This window comes from Salminus brasiliensis, chromosome 5 (assembly GCF_030463535.1).
Source record: "Salminus brasiliensis chromosome 5, fSalBra1.hap2, whole genome shotgun sequence".
Taxonomy (NCBI): Eukaryota; Metazoa; Chordata; class Actinopteri; order Characiformes; family Bryconidae; genus Salminus; species Salminus brasiliensis.
In genome coordinates this window covers 13,601,488-13,619,119 of record NC_132882.1, presented here as the reverse complement: position 1 = coordinate 13,619,119, position 17,632 = coordinate 13,601,488, and the positions used below count along the sequence as shown (strand labels likewise).

Here is a 17,632-nt window from a genome sequence, read left to right as displayed (position 1 = left end):
GGCATACGGCTAGAGCGAAGTGTCTACCCAGCACTACTAGATAGGAATTAGCAGCCTGTGTGTGTGTGCGTACGCGAGCATGCGAGAGAGCAAACAACGAGCGCTGTGATGGTCTTATCCATTCTAATGAGGCCGGGGAGGCAGCTGGCCACGGTCAGACAACTGATCTGATGGAGAAATGGCAACCGGGAGCATTTAGCATTTTGTCAGGGATCTATTACCGTCTCAGTGGTGGGGCTGAAAGCGGTTAGGGCTGTAGGCTGGTACAGCATAGATCACTCCTATGTGCGCGCGTACACACACACTCATGCGCGTGCACTCCCTGCTTTTCCTTTCTGGTCTTTTTGCTTGTGCTTTGGACTCCATTTCTGCTTGACTGTATAAAAGTATAACTGGTCACAGTCAAATATGATCTTCACAGGCTCTCACTGAGTTTTAAATAATATAATTCTTAAATAATATGAAACAAGTCACTTAAAACTATACCTTAAACTTTCAGATTACTGAACCCTAGAACAAGTCCTACGTTTGCCTGTTTGGAAAACGTTAATTTACATTCATTTACAGAGACATCAGTGGTGGATCAGAGACAGTCTCCCTATTGTCCTGCTGAGGTCTTAGATTTGGCTCTGTTTTGGGTTACCATCCACAGTCTGCACAGTCTCCCTGTCTGCTTAGGGCCATAAATGGACAAAAATCAATACAGAACCACAGATGCTAATGCGCACATTGAATGACTATGCAAAAAGCAACACACACACACACACACACACACACACACACACACACACACACAGCATTAAAAAAAAGAGAGCAGACGGGAAAGAGATACTATAAAAGAGTGAGGGGAAGCTACAAAAAGTTCAGTTAATGCTGACTAAATGAGAAAAAGAGAGAGAGAGAGAGAAAGAGAGATAGACAGAGAGAGAGAGAGAGACAGACAGACAGACAGACAAAGACAGACAGAAAGACAGAGAGAGAGAGACAGACAAAGAGAGAGAGAGAGAGAGAGAGAGAGAGAGAGAGAGAGAGAGAGAGAGAGAGAGAAAGAGAGAAAGAGCGAGACAGAGAGAGAGAGACTCCAGACTAGCATTTCATTTCAAGTGCTGCAGGAGTGTAATTACTGTAGTAGCACACAATTACAAGTACCACACAAGTGTGTCTGCGAGCTTGTGCTCGTTTGAGTGTAAACAACACAGTATGGAGGGACAACATATCGAACTGAGAATAAAAAAAAATCTTGGGGAGAAAATTAAGACTAGGTGAAAAATAAACAATATTTTCATCTTGACTTCTTTTTGCAAATTCGATCCATTTGTTTGAACAGCAGCACAACACAGGTAATTAAGCTCTTCTCAGCAAACTCTGGGAATCTGCTTGAAGGTGAAGGAGGGAAACTGGAGATGGAGGAAGAAGGAGGAGGATGAGAAACAAGGTCAGACTCACATGAGGAGAAAGGGCAGAGCACTTCACAGCCCCCGCACACACTCTCACACTCGCAGAGAAAGACTGAAAGTACATCCATTATGAAACCTCACTTTGGATTTTAAGCAGCACAGTCAGCTATAGGACTCAATACTAGAGAGCGAAACATACATCGGCTACATATGAAGTGGTTTCAAATGCACAGCAGTTTCACTAGAGAGGTCTGAGTTTTGGACAATAGAAACTACTACCAGAATTGAAATTATAGACCACTATTAGCATTACTTTGTAAGTATGAATAAAAATAGGACCACTGCAGCCTCCTACCAGTTGAAGCAACATTGTGAAGCATTTTAACCATAAAATAACAGCTTTACTGGTAAAAAGGGGGGAACCGCTTCTCTATCATTGCTACTCCAGGCTCAGCACTTTGCTTTATGGAATTTTGGTAAAGGCTTTTTGGTAAAGGCAGGACAATGCTTGCGAGAAGTTACTGCATAACTTCGTAAGCGAGACTTTCTTGCTTTGTTACATGGAACATTATCATGCTTGGAGAAGCCATTAGAAGATTATGGCCATGAAGGGATGCACATGGTCAGCAACAATAGGCTGTGGCATTTAAGCAATGATTGATGAGTATTAACGGGCCCAAAGTGTGCCAAAAAAACATTCCCACACCACCGGCACCAGCTTGTACTGTTCACACAAGGTAGCTGTTGGCACCAAATACTGACCCAATCATCTGTGGCCTTGTTTACACATGGTCCCTTCATGTGACTACGCTCTCTTGTTTGTTATCATGATAGGATCCTAGCCACATGCTTTTACACTTGGTGGTCAAATAAGTCTCTGGTTAGTCAGACTGAAATGCGATCTGTGTGGGACAGAATATGCAAATTTGTTTGTTGCGTGGCAGTTATTACCGGTGTTTGGGTTATACTGGGAGGAGTTTTGGTTGGTTGAATGTGTCTTGGAAAGACAAATGTGTTTACACTGCTATAACATGTGGCTCAAATGTGTCTCAGACCACCTCCTGAAGTGGATCTGGTGTAAATGCGTCTTTTTTATATACGTTTTTATATGGCTTGGCATTATCTAGATATAAACCCCGATACACGAGACACATGAAGTAAGCAGGTGTAAATGCCTCAGAGGAAAATAAGATTTATCAGACGAAGCAAATATTTTAGAATCTGCCACTGTCTAGTTTTGGTGAGCCTGTGACCACTGTAGCCTTAGCTTTCCATTCTTGGCTGACAGAAGTGAAACCTGACGTGGTCTTCGTACAGAGTGGTTATCTGAGTTACTGTAGCCTTTCTGTCAGCTCTAACCATTCTCTATAAACTTTTGTCCACACTCCAAAACCATTGTCCACACGCTGATAATTGATGTGAACATCACACACAAACGAGTAGGTGTACAGGCCTTCCTCATAAAGTGCTAAGCGAGTGTCCATTTTTATATTCTTCAAACATCAGCAGAAAGCTGGAGAGAGGACGTTTACAGCCTACAGGGCCTAGTTACAGAGATGTGCATTAGTACTGGGATATGCGTGCTGGGATATGCAGCACTGGTTTCCTGCTATTGTTTTAATCAATATGGCCAAACAAGAATGAAGAGCAACTGCTATTAAATGAAAAATAAAGATGCCAAAAAGGAGGCATAATACAGAAGAACCAATATGTATATGGTTCTGTATAGCAGGGGTCCTCAACACAGGTCCTTATGTCTTAACTGAACCAAGCCTGTGGTTTGAAGGAGAGTTTCTCTAAGCCATCCACCCAGTGTTTACAGGCAAACGGTAGACCCTGGAAAGGGCCAAGGACATAGACAGTGACACAGTGTGCAGTAATCTGACAGACAATAAAATTGACTTTGTGCTGGATAGAGTCGGGTGTGCAGATGTCAAATCACAAGGAAGTAGAAAGCTTCAGGTAAGGGTGATGCGTGGGAGTGAGATTTCTGAAGGTAAGTGTAAGGGAAAATGGACAATACATGAAAGAAAGATCAAGCGTTAGCACACTGGTCAAAAATAGCTCAGCAAGGTATTGATACAGGTCTCAAACACTCCAGGATGGCTGCATGCACTGAAATACACTCTCATTCATGTTACAGCAGCCTACAGGAGAGACTCTCAGAGCATTTTAACCCACTGATAGAAATGAGTACTAGCAGACTGTTTGCGTTAGGGCCAAGTTTACTCTCCTCTCAAAATGCGAGTCATGGCCATCAAATACATTCACTACATGGACAAAAATATTGGGACACCTGCTCATTCATTGTCCCTTCCGAAATCAAGGGTATTGAAATGCCCAGGGAAGGTTTTCAACTACATAGTACCACTGTGTGGATTTAATTGGTTTAACGAAAGAGCAGGTGTCCCAATATTTTTGTCCATATAATGTATGTATTTGATAGCTATGACTGCATTTCAAGAGGAAAGATGACCATCACCCCACCTCATTTCCAAATCCCCAACCCATCCAAAAAGTATTGGATGGAGCACCATCATTCCATGTTTTTCTGCTCCAGAGAGTCCTATTGGCAGTACCTCTCTACAAGGACTAGACAAGTTGTGTGTGTGTGCATTTGTACATCTGTGTCAGCAATGGGTGCAACTTAAAGTAGCTGAATGTCTTCATTAGAAAGGATGTCCACAAACATTTGGACATATAGTGTATGTCTCTATGATCCCATTAAAGCCAACACAGTCTCACTAAACAATCCACAGTGCACATAGCAGCCGGTCAGCAGTGAATTATGTATATAGCAGAATCAGAGCTATGAAACATGATGTACAGGAGGAAACAGCGTGAGCTACGGGAGATACGAAGTTATAACCTCTGAGGAGATTCCACTCTGGCTCCACCCTCTCGTGATCACACACTTGCAGCTAGTGTCTGGACTCATCAACACTTACATACATAGGTTACTTCATTAGATGGGAAGGCCACAGCGGAGATAGAAAAGACCTTGCTAACACAGGCTTCTCTTCAGTCTTCTTCTATAGGACTGTAACCTTATCAGTGCTATATATAGGAATGATTTCCGCAGATGCTGATAAATCCATGGAACCTTATGTCAGCTGAGTTTATCAGCCAAACAATATATCAGCTGGCCCCTAATATGGATGCATGCGTGATCAGAATGGAATGAGGCCATGTGGTCCTGTCCCTAAGGCGGACAAGTTGTGATTTGAACTCAGTGTAGTTTGTGTGCAGACAGTTTGGATATGCTATCTGCTTCCTGAAGGCGGAAATGTAAATATTCAGTGGGAGACATGACATTTCATACTGAATGCAAATGCTAGACTCAAATGGGGAAGACTGGATCCACCACGGCTGGACTGGACTGTGAGTCAGGACGAGAGAACGAGAGAGAGAGAGAGAGAAAAAAAACAAAACAAACAAACATCAGGACAGTGCAGTTAGTTTGTGCAGAAATAGCTACAGTAGGAACACGGTAGCAATAAAAGTGTCAAATGGCAGATCCAAAAACAGCTGCTGCAGTTGATGTAATGCCTGGCCCACACTACAGGATTGAAAAAATCCTAATAGATTCTGAAAGGATGAGACCTCACACATACATTACATTTTTTACAGGCTTTTCGGTCCCTGATTGTGTATTTAAGGGACTATAACTAACGTGATAACTAATGACAATCTGTCCCAAATGAAAAACCACATACTTTCCAATCGCACACGCAACTCTCTTTGATGTCTCAGATCATCAAAACCAGATGGGAGTTTCTAACTAGATGTAAACAAATACAGCTCCTGAGTGCTTTCACAAAAAATCCAATAGGAAGAAAAGAATGTGGATGAAGCCATGGTTAAAAAGAAGGGGTCAACAGGGCTTATACTAGGGATGTGTATTGGCAAGGACCTAGCATTGTGATACTGGTTGTACTGCATCACATCAAGACAGGGGTTATGATTCAATATACTGCAGTGATCCATCAATTTATAGAAAAACTGTCTTAGTATAATAACACATCATATGCATAAAAAACCTTTTATGCAATCAGAAGAGTGGGATCTCAGTACAACTAGTGGTCGGGGTTTAAACATAACACAAATTAAACTGCGTCTGCCACCAATCTTTACATGTAAACTATTAATTCAAAATCAATACTGTGAGTAAATATACAGTGTTGCAAAACAAAGTATCATGATACTTTGATATATCTTTATTTTCTTACACTCATATCACACGCGTACATACACTATTTAGACAAAGGTAATGGGGGACACCTCTTAATCATTCAATTCAGGTGTTTCATTCAGTCCCATTGCCAAAAGTGTATAAAATCAAAGCACCTAGCCATGCAGTCTGCTTTTACACACATTTGTGAAAGAGCTCACTCAATTCCAGCATGGTGTTGTAACAGAATGCCACCATTGCAAGAGTCATTTTATTAATTTTCTTCCCTCCTAGATATTCCACCACCAACTTGCACCAAGTTGCATTATTGAAAAGCTCTCATTGGTTGACAGTCATTCAGGCATGACATCTGCATTGTGTCCATGCCACACTAAAAGATACTTTGTGGTATCGAGTTGTAATATCGAGGTTGTTAAATATTAAGCATCCCAGACTGCACTAGGAGAAAATCTGAGGACTAAAGACTGGATAATAGATGCCCCACGCTACAGGATCTGGGTAATCTGGGAAGATCAGCATTTAAGATCATTCTGACATAAGAAGACAATTGCAATTGTCGGGAGGAGAAAATCTGCCTCAAATTCAACTCAATTATCCCACAGCGTGGGCTTCAGAAATTCAGTACTGAGCAGAATTCAAACAAACAAAAAAAAATCTGGCATAGTTAAGACATCCCATTTTAAATGAAAAACAAGACACTGCTCTGCAGAAAAGTCACGGTTTGCATAAAAGTCATTCCTGATCTGCAAAAAAAAAAAAAAAAAAAAAAAAAAAAAGCCACTGAGGAATTTGAGCGCTGCACCATTTGCAGAAAAAGACAGTATAGGAGATCTATTTGTATTCTTCACATGCGCTGACATCTCATAATGAAGGAAAGCCCTAGAGGGTGACTAACACTTCTTCATTTAGCAGAGTTAAGGGTTAGGAAGCAACGGTTGTTTTACGGCAGCTTTAAGTTAAATATTGACTAGAACTGAAACACATACACTCAGGGGAGTGGGGCTTTCTTAATTCTTCAAACTGTCCATCTCTCTCGCCCCAGTCTTTGGCTCACGTTAAAGTTAACTGGAAATCATAACGCACGCATTTAGCTTCTGTATTCTGACATACAGTTCAAAGAAAGATATTTATTTGGGCAGTAGATTGTTAGAGGTAAAAAAAAATTAGTAAATCAGGTGAACTTCTGGTGAAACTGAATTCATATAGAAGCTGAAGTCCACAGAGATGTCAGCAACCATACCTGCCTTCCTCTAGCTGTGTTCTTCTAACTAATAACAGTAACACCACTGAAATGTTTTCTTACTATGTATGAAAATGATATTTCTGCTTATTCTAATGTTATACAGCATTTTTGGTTTTTCTATCACACCATGCTACCACTGCTTGGGGGATGGGGATGAAGCATGTGCCTTCTGCAACACATATAAAGCCAACCACTGTATCTTATCAACCTGCTGCTAACACAAACGTCAGTGGACAACTCAACACTTGGCTAGCAGACCCACCAGAGAGAGTGAGGTCAATTACTGAGCTTGTGATCTGCTGATGACAGAACGCTTCGACAGCTGCGCCACTCAACAAACCCCTCCCCCACCATTAGTTTGTGCCCCAGCCCTTCCATGCTATGATTTTGTGTGCATGTGAATGCATGCATGTTAAATCATTAGGAATTGTATACAATGTAGTCTTTCTAAGCAGAGGCCTGCACCTTTGGGACCCACCACAGTATGTTGAGGTGTGGGGAGGTAATTTTCTCTGTTATGTAGAGGAGCAGGTGGTTAACCAGCCCAGAGTGGAAGGGTGCAGGGCATTGCATTCATTTAAGAAATTTCACATAAATTAATGAATTGCATTCTTGTAGGCCGCTTCCCAAACTACACATTACTACACAAAATAGTGTGTAAGAAATGGTGCACTACCATTAGAAGGGGCCACAGCTGTGCATACTCTATCAAAAATGAAGAGCTAGGGTTTATTTCTGACTTCATGTTCATTGGGAATAAATTGCTTATTGTGAAGTTACTTTCGCAATACAAGTGAATGGGCATGATGACCAGGATTTCCATCCATTCCAGCTAAAAATTATTTATTTGCGTATGTCTACTTCTGAGGAAGGCCCTGAAGCTTATCAACATATTGTTGTTCTCATGCAAACATCTCCTATCTCCAAAATGATTACTTTACAGAAGAATGGGGGAAAATTTATATATATAAAAATAAATAAATAAAAAAAACAAAACAATGGAAGTCCATTCATCATGACATTGTGACACAATGTTAAGAACATTTTCAAAACTGAAAAACTGTAAAAATGGAGATACAAGGTTTTTGCTTGACAGTGCTAAGATACTGAAGAATATCTGTGGAACCTGAGCTGGATTATTTTTGTCCTACATTCAAACAGTAAAATGCTCAAATCAGTACATCCACTCATTTTCCCAGCCTGGCTCTGGGGGAAACCGTGGGGAAAAAGAAGAATGTGTGATCACATCTGCTCTAAAACTCCCATGTACTCTGATAAGAAACGAAACAGAGCAGCGCGCTTCTGAAAGCTTCCTTTAGCCAATTCGCAAAAACACAGCGCCGACAGTAGATAGTTCTAGTGTCAAAGGGTTGGACTGTATGATCAGCATACTCCCAGAGTGAAAGCACACTAAAAGAACTACAGCAATATATGCTCATACTGCAATTATGAAAATGTGGAATCAGAGGAAACGTCTTGGACGGCACTTGCTGTAATTAGAATCAAGGATGGAAATGCCTGGTGAGTAGCGCATCAGTCAGAAATGCAAGTTAAAGAAGGTACCAGCATCATCAACATGAGGCAGATGTGTAAAATTGGACGGTTTTAGGGTATGTGAATGTAAGCACTTCTGCATTTCTACAGACATCAACATAGCCTTGTTTGCCCTTTCTATGTGACATTCAGCTAGATCTACTGGAATGTTATATTCCTACAGCTCTGTGTCAAAGATCAGTCCACTCCAGCAATCCAAAATCCCATAAAACCTGGCGTGAGTCACTACGTTTATTATTTTTTCTCTTGTTTGTCTTCTAAATGCAATTAGCGATGACTAAGCACTCAAGCAGAGTTTAGAACATACATGGCATACTGAGTGGCTGTGCAGGGCTAGCCAGAGATGCAGGCAGATGAGCAACATTCAAGAAGAAGTGACAAGAGCATTAGTGAGGTTTGGATGTTGGATAACCACCACCTCACCTCATTCTCAACTCCCCAACTCAAAAGAACTGAATAGAGCACAATCATCTTAGAGAGTCATCCACAGTTCCAGTGCTCCACAGTGCAATGCTGGGAGGCTTTTTACCCCTCTGGCCTCATACGAGTTTATCTGCTCCAGATAGTCCGATTCTATTGGCAATCTGAAACATCTGTGTCAGCGATAGATGCAACTTAAAGTAGCTGAATGCATTCCTTAAAAGGGCTGGTCCACAAATAATTTAGACAGTGAATGTGTTTAGGCAACATCAGTGGGTGATTCTGTAAATTCTTAGTTTAAGGTGTGTGCCTATAAACTGCATAACAGCTGGGCCACTATGACTGATGACAATAGTTATGTGGTTTTATGAGAAAGAGGAAAGGAGACTGGAAATTAGGGCTGGATATTCAGACCGTTAGAACTATGTAAAGCCAACTGGTCAACTACTAAACCAAATAAGGCAAGAGTCCTGGAAGGCACTACAGATTTTTCTCATGTGTTGTTTCAGCCCTGTGTGCAACCAAAAATCCCATGGACAACAATGTAAAACCAACACATTCTCAGGCCTCAGTTACTTCATTATAGGAATCAGCAGTCATTTCCTGGGGAGCTCATTTGTATCACTAATCGCTTGTCAAACCTCATTCTCCTTGTTAACTCTTAAGCTCCACAGGAAAAATAGAATGGATGAAGACTAAAGCAATTTTGCACTCTCTTTTCTTCATCTACATGATGGCAGGATGATGTAGATAATTGAGCCCACAGTCTGAAACTGTGTTCAAACTCAGCTTAAGAGTCAGAGCTTCTGTCAAATTACATTTAAAATCTAATCTTATTTAACACGCTGTATGAGTCAGGGTTTGATTCCAAATTCAATCAGCTCAGAAACCTCTCTGTGGCTCCAGGGAGTTCTGATCAGCCTTATGTTAACAGGACAGAATGTAGCTCACTAGTCCTCATAAGTGGGCTATGAGGTCATACATCATGGGTATAAACTAAAACTGTGCGTTTTACAATATGTAATCTGTTGTATCCTGTTGAAATCTCAGGTATGGCCAGTGAAAACAAAAGCATGACTTAATTTAATACAAAATGTTCTTATATGTAAGTAATCCTGAAACCAGGCAAAGAACCATGTTTGTATTTATATGATTAGGTTTAATGTTTCAATGTTTCTATACAGAACAATTGCCTCTCCCTTAAGAATCCTGTACCCTTTTCCCCCCCTATGTGCCCAAGAACTGAAAACCATATTCACCCTGGCAAGTTTTAACAATTAGAGTTCGGTAAATGAGGCGATACATTGTGAACCACAAACACTGCTGTTTCCTCCATTACAGAAAAAGCCAGCATAACCTAAACAGGGCTGGAAAATGGACCAAAACCCCAAAACTGTTACGGAAAAATTCTTCACTCAATTCATTTACACCCCCATAATGATTTTACAGCCAGTCTACCAGCCTTTTGAAACTAAACGCAATGGCTGCTTTGGGGGAAATGAAAGTGAGGCTATAAATGATAAAAGCTAAAGCTAAGCTGATGGGGGAAGTGAGCTAAAGTGCTAAGCTGGGCTAGGCTATGCTACTGTATGCTACATGGCTCCTGTGAGCCATCACAGTGACGCAAACCAGCTAATAAAAGCAGAGTTCAGTGTTTTTTTGCAACTAGCCTGCCATAAACGGAAAACTATGGTGTTTCATTCAGCAAAATAACAAGGTTGTAAATGGGCTTGTAAAAAAGTATCTGGCCCCGACTAGAATTAAATACTTTCTATTTATACAGCAAACAAGTTAAAATACTCAATAAATACATTTATTGGAAGCTATAAGTGGGCATTTTCCAATTGTAGCTTATTAACTTCAATTAGAGACATGCTATCGGATAGTGCAGATTCAAAAAGAAATGAAAGTAAATGCAAGTAAAAAGCAGACTTGAGTCAATGTGCTGATGAATAACGTAACTCAAATGTAAACCAAATGTAAATGCAAGTCACAATGAAGTCGTAAGGAACTTTGCAAGTCATTTTGTAGTTACATAACTTCATTAAAACAAATACAGCAAAACAACAGTAAAACCTTCTGACTTCTAAACTCGAGGTTAATCCACTTGAGAATAATTCAGATAAAATACAGAGTTTCCAGTTTCCACTGACAGAAGTATCAGTCTGAACTGGATTTGTCCAGAACAAGCAGTTCCATCAGCAGATTCCTCTCATCAGCACATTCCTCCCTTAGCAGCCTGGGGTTTATGTATAAGGTCCATGGCTATTCATGCACATCTAACCATGTTTCCCCTCCTTCCTCTACGATCAACAAGAGCAGCAGGCTTATGGGAAACAGTTGCATGTTTTCTCCTCCTTACTGCCTCCACAGTCTTCCCCAGCTCGGCTTAATTTTTAACCAGGGCCAGATGGATGTGACGGACCCGAGCAGAGAGCAATGGAACGCTCAGCACGGCACTGCAAGCAGTTTAGTTCAGCATGGGCGCGCCCTCACCCCGAAACCATGGTGATGGCAGGGTCTGACGCGTCACACATGCAGTATGGCATCTATGGTGGCATGACTTCCAAGAAGGCCACATATAGGAGACCTATGTACCAATGCCCCCTGCCCCAGCAGCAACCGCTACTTTTCTGTGACGATGTTATATGATTGCTTCTGGCTCACAAACTCCACTCAAAGTCAGCCCAAAGCTATTGGATGCAGCTCCATCGCTGCAGAGAACACAGACCACTGCTCCAGAGGTCAATGCCAGGTAGTTTAATCCCACTCTAGTTGATGCTGAGCATTGAGCACTGTGCCCCTAGGCTTATGTATGTCTGCTCCAGAGAACCCTATTGTATTGTCAATGCATATAAAGATTATTAGCCTTGTAAGTGCAATTGAATGTGGTCTCAACAAGAGGTGTGCCTTAAGATCCACGGAAGACAAGCGTCCAGGCTTTTTTCCATTCCGGCACCGAAGGTGGAACGAACTTCCCCTGGGTGTCCATACGGCACAGTCGCTAACTGTATTCAAATGCAGACGGAAGACCGACCTATTCCGAGAGAACTTGGGCAAAGAGTAGAGTATTGTGGTCGCCCTATTGACTTGTGGTTAGTATCCAAGCTTAGAGGTATCTTTGAATTTTAAATCAAGTGAAAGTTCTTCAGACCTTTAAAAAGGTTTTTCATACTCACATATCTCGATTACATTTACATGTATGGCATTTAGCTGAAGCTCTTATTCAGAGCCACTTACATGTTACATGACTATATGAGGTAGGCCAATGTAGTGTTCAGAGTCTTGCCCGAGGACTCTTATTATGGTAGTGCAGCATAGCCACCCAGACCCCATCGAACCCCATTTTTTTATGCAACCTTTTTTGAACACAAATGATACATAGTTCACATCCACTTTTTTAATACCTTCCAAGGTGACAGTGCTGTAGCTGGGTTCTGTCAGTGCATGGTATCTGCTCATCTTTTGTGTCCTGCTCAAATTCAGCTCAAGTGCTTTGTCTACATTTCAGTCTAAATTTTGAACATCATATTTAATGAGAGTATTTAGTGGGTAATTTGGTAGAAACATAAAAAGTGGTAGCAAGGAGGCAGCATCATCTGTGGACCTAAAGACTGCTTTGCTGCTTTTACTGCTGTAGTAGAACAGTCAAGTGTGAATGAAGTGATGTGAAACGAGAAGAGATTAAATTGGAGAAACCTGATGGGTCCTCATCAATAGAGCTGCTTTTAAGTGTGTGTGTGTGTGTGAGTGTGTGCGCGCACAGAAGAGGGTTTGATGTTGAAACTCCTGCTGATTCTTGGCCATTAGCAGTCCTAATGAAAGACTGTGCTACAAACAGGCTTACACTGGGGCCACAGCGGTAGGGTTGGCCAATATACTTTACCAGCACTGAAACACTCCAATAAATACCAAAAGAGACAAAATGGTTACAGCTTGCTGAAGGACCTAGTGTGTGTTTACACATTCTGGGAATTATTGCCATTTTTACTGGTGTTTTGTTTAAAAAAGACAAAAAATGATGAAAAATGTTTTACCACCCTGTTATATTACCTTAAAATGAAACACACTGATTTCTTGGGAAGACCCTGGGTAGTGGTGGTGGTGTTCTTTTTTGGACCCCTCAGTGACCCCTAAGTGTACAGTCAGCACTTGTTCGCTCCTATGAACCTAGCGTTTATAGAGTGCAAGAGCTTTCTTTAGGCACTGGTCAGCCATTCTCCAAGCGTTAGCTTTTAGCATTTTCATCTTTACTTACATATCCTCACAAAACAGCTGTTGTGTTTCGCCTCAACAGGCTTTTGCTAGGTCTGTGCGTATGTACACTTTGGCAGTATAAATAAAATGAGTCAAGACTGTTACATAACAGTTTGCGGCTTTTGGAATTGGCCCGTTTTACAGCCTTGTTTTATTTACAAGGGTTTTGCTTATGAACCAAGTAATGAAAAATGTAACGCCCTCTCATTATTCAACCACGCCAAGGTAAATACAGTTTGACATTCTAGGGCACCTTTAAGGGTTAGGTTATACCACATAAGTATGTGTGTAATCTTTGCAAGTTATGCAACACACAACATTAACCGTAAAGGAAGGTTCATTGTTCTTGAATTGAAAGTAACGGATATGCTAGCCTTTGACTGTAAATAGAGACATTTGGCAACTACATTTTCAAGGAATGAGTGTTCTGTGACAGAATATTTATACCACAGCAGAAATGACTAAATCAAACACAGGCAGAGGGGAACAGAGAGAATGAATCTGCAGTGGGATATTTTTGAACAGGAAGGCATTGTATCTCCTGCCTGCATCCTCCTGCTGTGCCTTCCTGCTTCTGCTGGTGTGAGTACTGTATGTCTTTATTATGCCCTGGGGGGGGGGGGACCTGAGGCAGGGCTGCATTGAGAAGCATTTCCTGTCGGCTGATGACACTTGAGGAAAAGGTTACAGCTCCCCAGGTCACCCCAACACAGGTGTTTATCTAGCAACCAGGACTCAGAACCATATCTGCTTTAACAGAACATTGCACTTTAACCTCTGAAAGAAATACTTTATTACTTCTCCCAGTTCAAGATCACCTGTGCTTAGCAAAGAACAGAACCGACTCAAATATGGGCCCACACTTCATGACATACACAGTGACACCAGGCAAAACGAAAGGCCTTTTTTCCATTTTTTGGTCATTACTTGTTTTAAAACAAGACACAAATGTACGCTATATGGACAAAAGTATTGGGACACCTACAGGAGCTTCTATGACATCCCATTCTAAATCCATCGGCATGAATATGGAGTGGTCTCCCTATGCAGCTCTAACAGCAGGTTTGGAACTCCGTTATTGAGTCAGCAGAGCGTTGAAGACTTTTACCCACTGCGTGCCCCCACTTTGCGACCCCACTCTGTAACTTTACACGGTTTGCCACTTCATGGCCAAGTTGCTGTGGTTCCTAAATGCTTCCGCTTTTCAATAGTTCCACTCAGAGTTGATCGTGAATATCTGGAAATAAAAAAAAAAAAAATCACAACCTGACCTGTTGCAATGGTGGCATCCTGTTATAGAAAGCTCTTAGAACGACCCCTTCTTGTCTCTTCCCCTAATGTGTGCAGAGGCAGACTGCATGGCTAGGTGCTTGATTTGCTAAACCTGTGGCAAGGAGACTGAATGAAATGATTAAGAGGTGCATCCCAATTCTTTTGTCCATGTTATGTATTTTTGCAACTGACAAAAACAGCCTCTATACAGGTTATATTTCAACTGTTTTTTAGAACAAGACTTTATAAATGTATCTTAGCTTTAGCCATTCACTGTGAAGTTCTTGTAACCGTTGCACTTTACAACTGAAATGACAATCAAATACAGGCAGAAGAGAAGGGAACACAGAAGGACTCCACAGTGAAACACTGTTGAACAGGAAGGCTGCTGCCCTTCAGAATTACTGACTGATCCATCACTGTTCCTGAGTCAGTGTCCGCAGAAGGGTAACGCAAATTTGTCAGGAAAGCGAGTGGGTAACCATGATAGGCGTCTGATTTCTCAAATACAAACTGGACTACTCTAGACTAGAGCTAACTATGTATGTAGAAGAGGAACTCACAAGTGCCACGTTGTGTGAGGAAGGCAAAACATAGGGAAAGCTAGGTGCTAGGTGGGTGCTAGACTTAAAGCTAACCTGGCTACAATCTCTTTGGCTAGCTAACCACACATCGCACAAAGAGGAGACAAAGCACAGCAAACTTGTGAATAATTGCAAAAACCCCTTAAAAAAAACCCTTAAAATATTCCCTTTACATTGCTAAAAACAAAGCTATGCTACTGTATATTTAGCTATGCTTAACCAAAATGACAGGGTTTTAATGGGCATGTAAAACACACCTTAGCATTACAGCACAACAAAAATCACATACTATTTATACAATAAAGTACTCAGGTATTCAAATAGCCTTAGTTCTTATTCAGTTTCACTTAAACATTGCTGAGATCTGGGGGCGATGTGGCCCCACTTCTTGCTTCTCTGTATATAACTCACATATTAGTTTCACATCAGTTATTGAATAACAAGTCTTACAATTAATAACTGAGTAATAGATCTAGAGTTGAGGAGGTTAACCTCTGTCCCCTCTGTCTTTAATCACCCTCTTTCCTGCTCTCCTCGCTCAGCGTATCGGCCTTTAGTAAGGTGTTGGAGATTCCTCATATTAGAATACAACAGAGGAGAATAAATGTTTTTTTTATATCAAGAAGTGTGTGTCGTATAGGACTCACAAAGAGACCAACATTGCACATGCACAAAAAGTGCTTGCCCGAAAACACCAATAAAGTGCTTTGTTTGCATTTCTCACGGTGAGCTCCCTCTTTCCTGTAATTTTATCATGCTTTATTGTGGTCATTCCATGATCTGACTGTGGTGTAAATTTCAGTATACTGTACCAGTAAAAAAAAAAAAGTGATGGCTTATAAAAAAGTTCAGTGTTCGGTCTTCACAGTCTCTTAACTGGTCTTAATGAGACTGCCTTCTCATGAGACTGCCCTTCTTCGCAAGTGGACCACCGTCAACTAGCTTGAATGAGTAGGAAAGTGGAGCGAAGCAGGCAAATGAAGTTTGTTTTTACAGGAAATGCCAACTAATCTGATACAATGTGCATCATCCTTATACGGCGTCGACACTCGTGACCTGTGTCAACGAATTCTGTTGTACGGACGTTTTTATAGCCCACTGGGACCGGAGATAAATGTTAAAGCACACATTAAAGACTTATCTTGTATACATGATTCTTATTAGCAGGATATTAATACAAAAGCATTCAAGAATTTTGGTTGCAAGGCAGCGCAAGCGAAAAACAAACTAAACAGAATCCAAGAAGCCTTTCACTTACATACCGAAAGTGCCTGGGATGTCTTTTTGTTACATTTGTTCTTAGTACAAATCAAAGCTTTTCGGAGTCGCACATGCTCTTTCACTGGCAGTTCAGTTTAAGGCTAATGAACAGATTTCTACTTCATTACTGAAGAGTTTGATTGAAAGAAATGAGCGAGAGATATGCCTGTGTATGAGTGTTGCTGCAATTAAGCACAATAAACAACATGACGCGTCAGAGTCAAAGTCAATTCAGTACAGTACGTCTCTGCACAGATCATTATATTCAGTAATATAAATGATGATCATTGGCAGTAGAAAGAAGCTATTGCAGTATTTCACACCCTTGTCACTTCCTTCCTTTTTTCCTTCCCTCTCTTTCTCCCAGGTTGGCATTCAGCAGAAATCTGTGCAGTATATTATGCGATGACAGATACTACCCTTGTGTTCTTTGTGTGTGAGTTTGGTGCAATCAAATAGGACAATAAATCAGACCAGTTACTGCTGGGAAAAAACAAAGGCCAAATTATTATAGATAAGACAGCATTTCACAATTCAACACTGAAGAGATGGGACAGATAAGACCAACAGGGACAAAAACTGAGAGAAGGGATTGGTACCCCAAAGTATGTCAATGAGGAGGCAACTATAGTTCAGCACTAGAGAATGCAAATTACATAACTTATCTGGAAGCACATTTTAACCACTTAAAAAGCCTAAGGGCCACAGGCAGGCTGAATGCATTCACAATCTTCTATTACTAAAGAAAAGACCCCAACAGTTTGTATAGAAGTCCATGCAGATTATGCAATTTACTGTAAATTTACCATAAAATAACAGCTAGAAAACAGCTTGAAAATCTGACTGTATCTTGACTGTAACAGAGAGAAAAGTACCCCTGTCATTGCCACTCTGGTCAGGAAATGCTACTCCTGTAACTTTGGTGGAGCTGCACCAAACCTTTTGCAGAAAGTGTGTAACGCTTGACCAGAGTCATACCGGTGTAAAATCCAGTATTATGGTTTTGCTCGGTCAGCCCACATTCTTCTTTCACTTCAGATGCCGGTTCTCTCTCAGCTCGTCAGGAAATGCATGTATAGTTGTTCAGAAGAGTAATAGACAGAGCTCGTACACAGCTGCAGAAACCCGTTAGAGGCAGTGCTATAGTCTACTCCGTGTGCCAAATTTGCCAGTCTGACACTTTTTACTGTATCTGTGTAAAACACAAATATCCGTAGCAAAGGAGAAGAAGCAGAGTAAAGAATTAACACCACTAACCGGATGCACACTAAGAGTACTTTACTCAACCCAGTACTGCGAGTATCAGAACACAGAAGAGACAACAAACACCACTAAGCACAAAACAACAAACCGTGCAGGCTACATTTAACCACGACCAAATGTACAGCAGCAACTGGCTGGAAGGTAAAGGAATCCATTCAAGAAATGAATGAAGTTTTAGCACTAGATAAGC

At 41.1% G+C, this 17,632-nt stretch overlaps 1 protein-coding gene across 5 annotated transcripts in view; it reads right to left on the bottom strand.

Annotated features, from left to right (window-relative positions):
• Window positions 1-17,632, bottom strand: part of npr1b (natriuretic peptide receptor 1b) — a 61,737-nt gene that overhangs the window by 37,043 nt on the left and 7,062 nt on the right. The gene's annotated exons all lie outside the window — the stretch shown is intronic.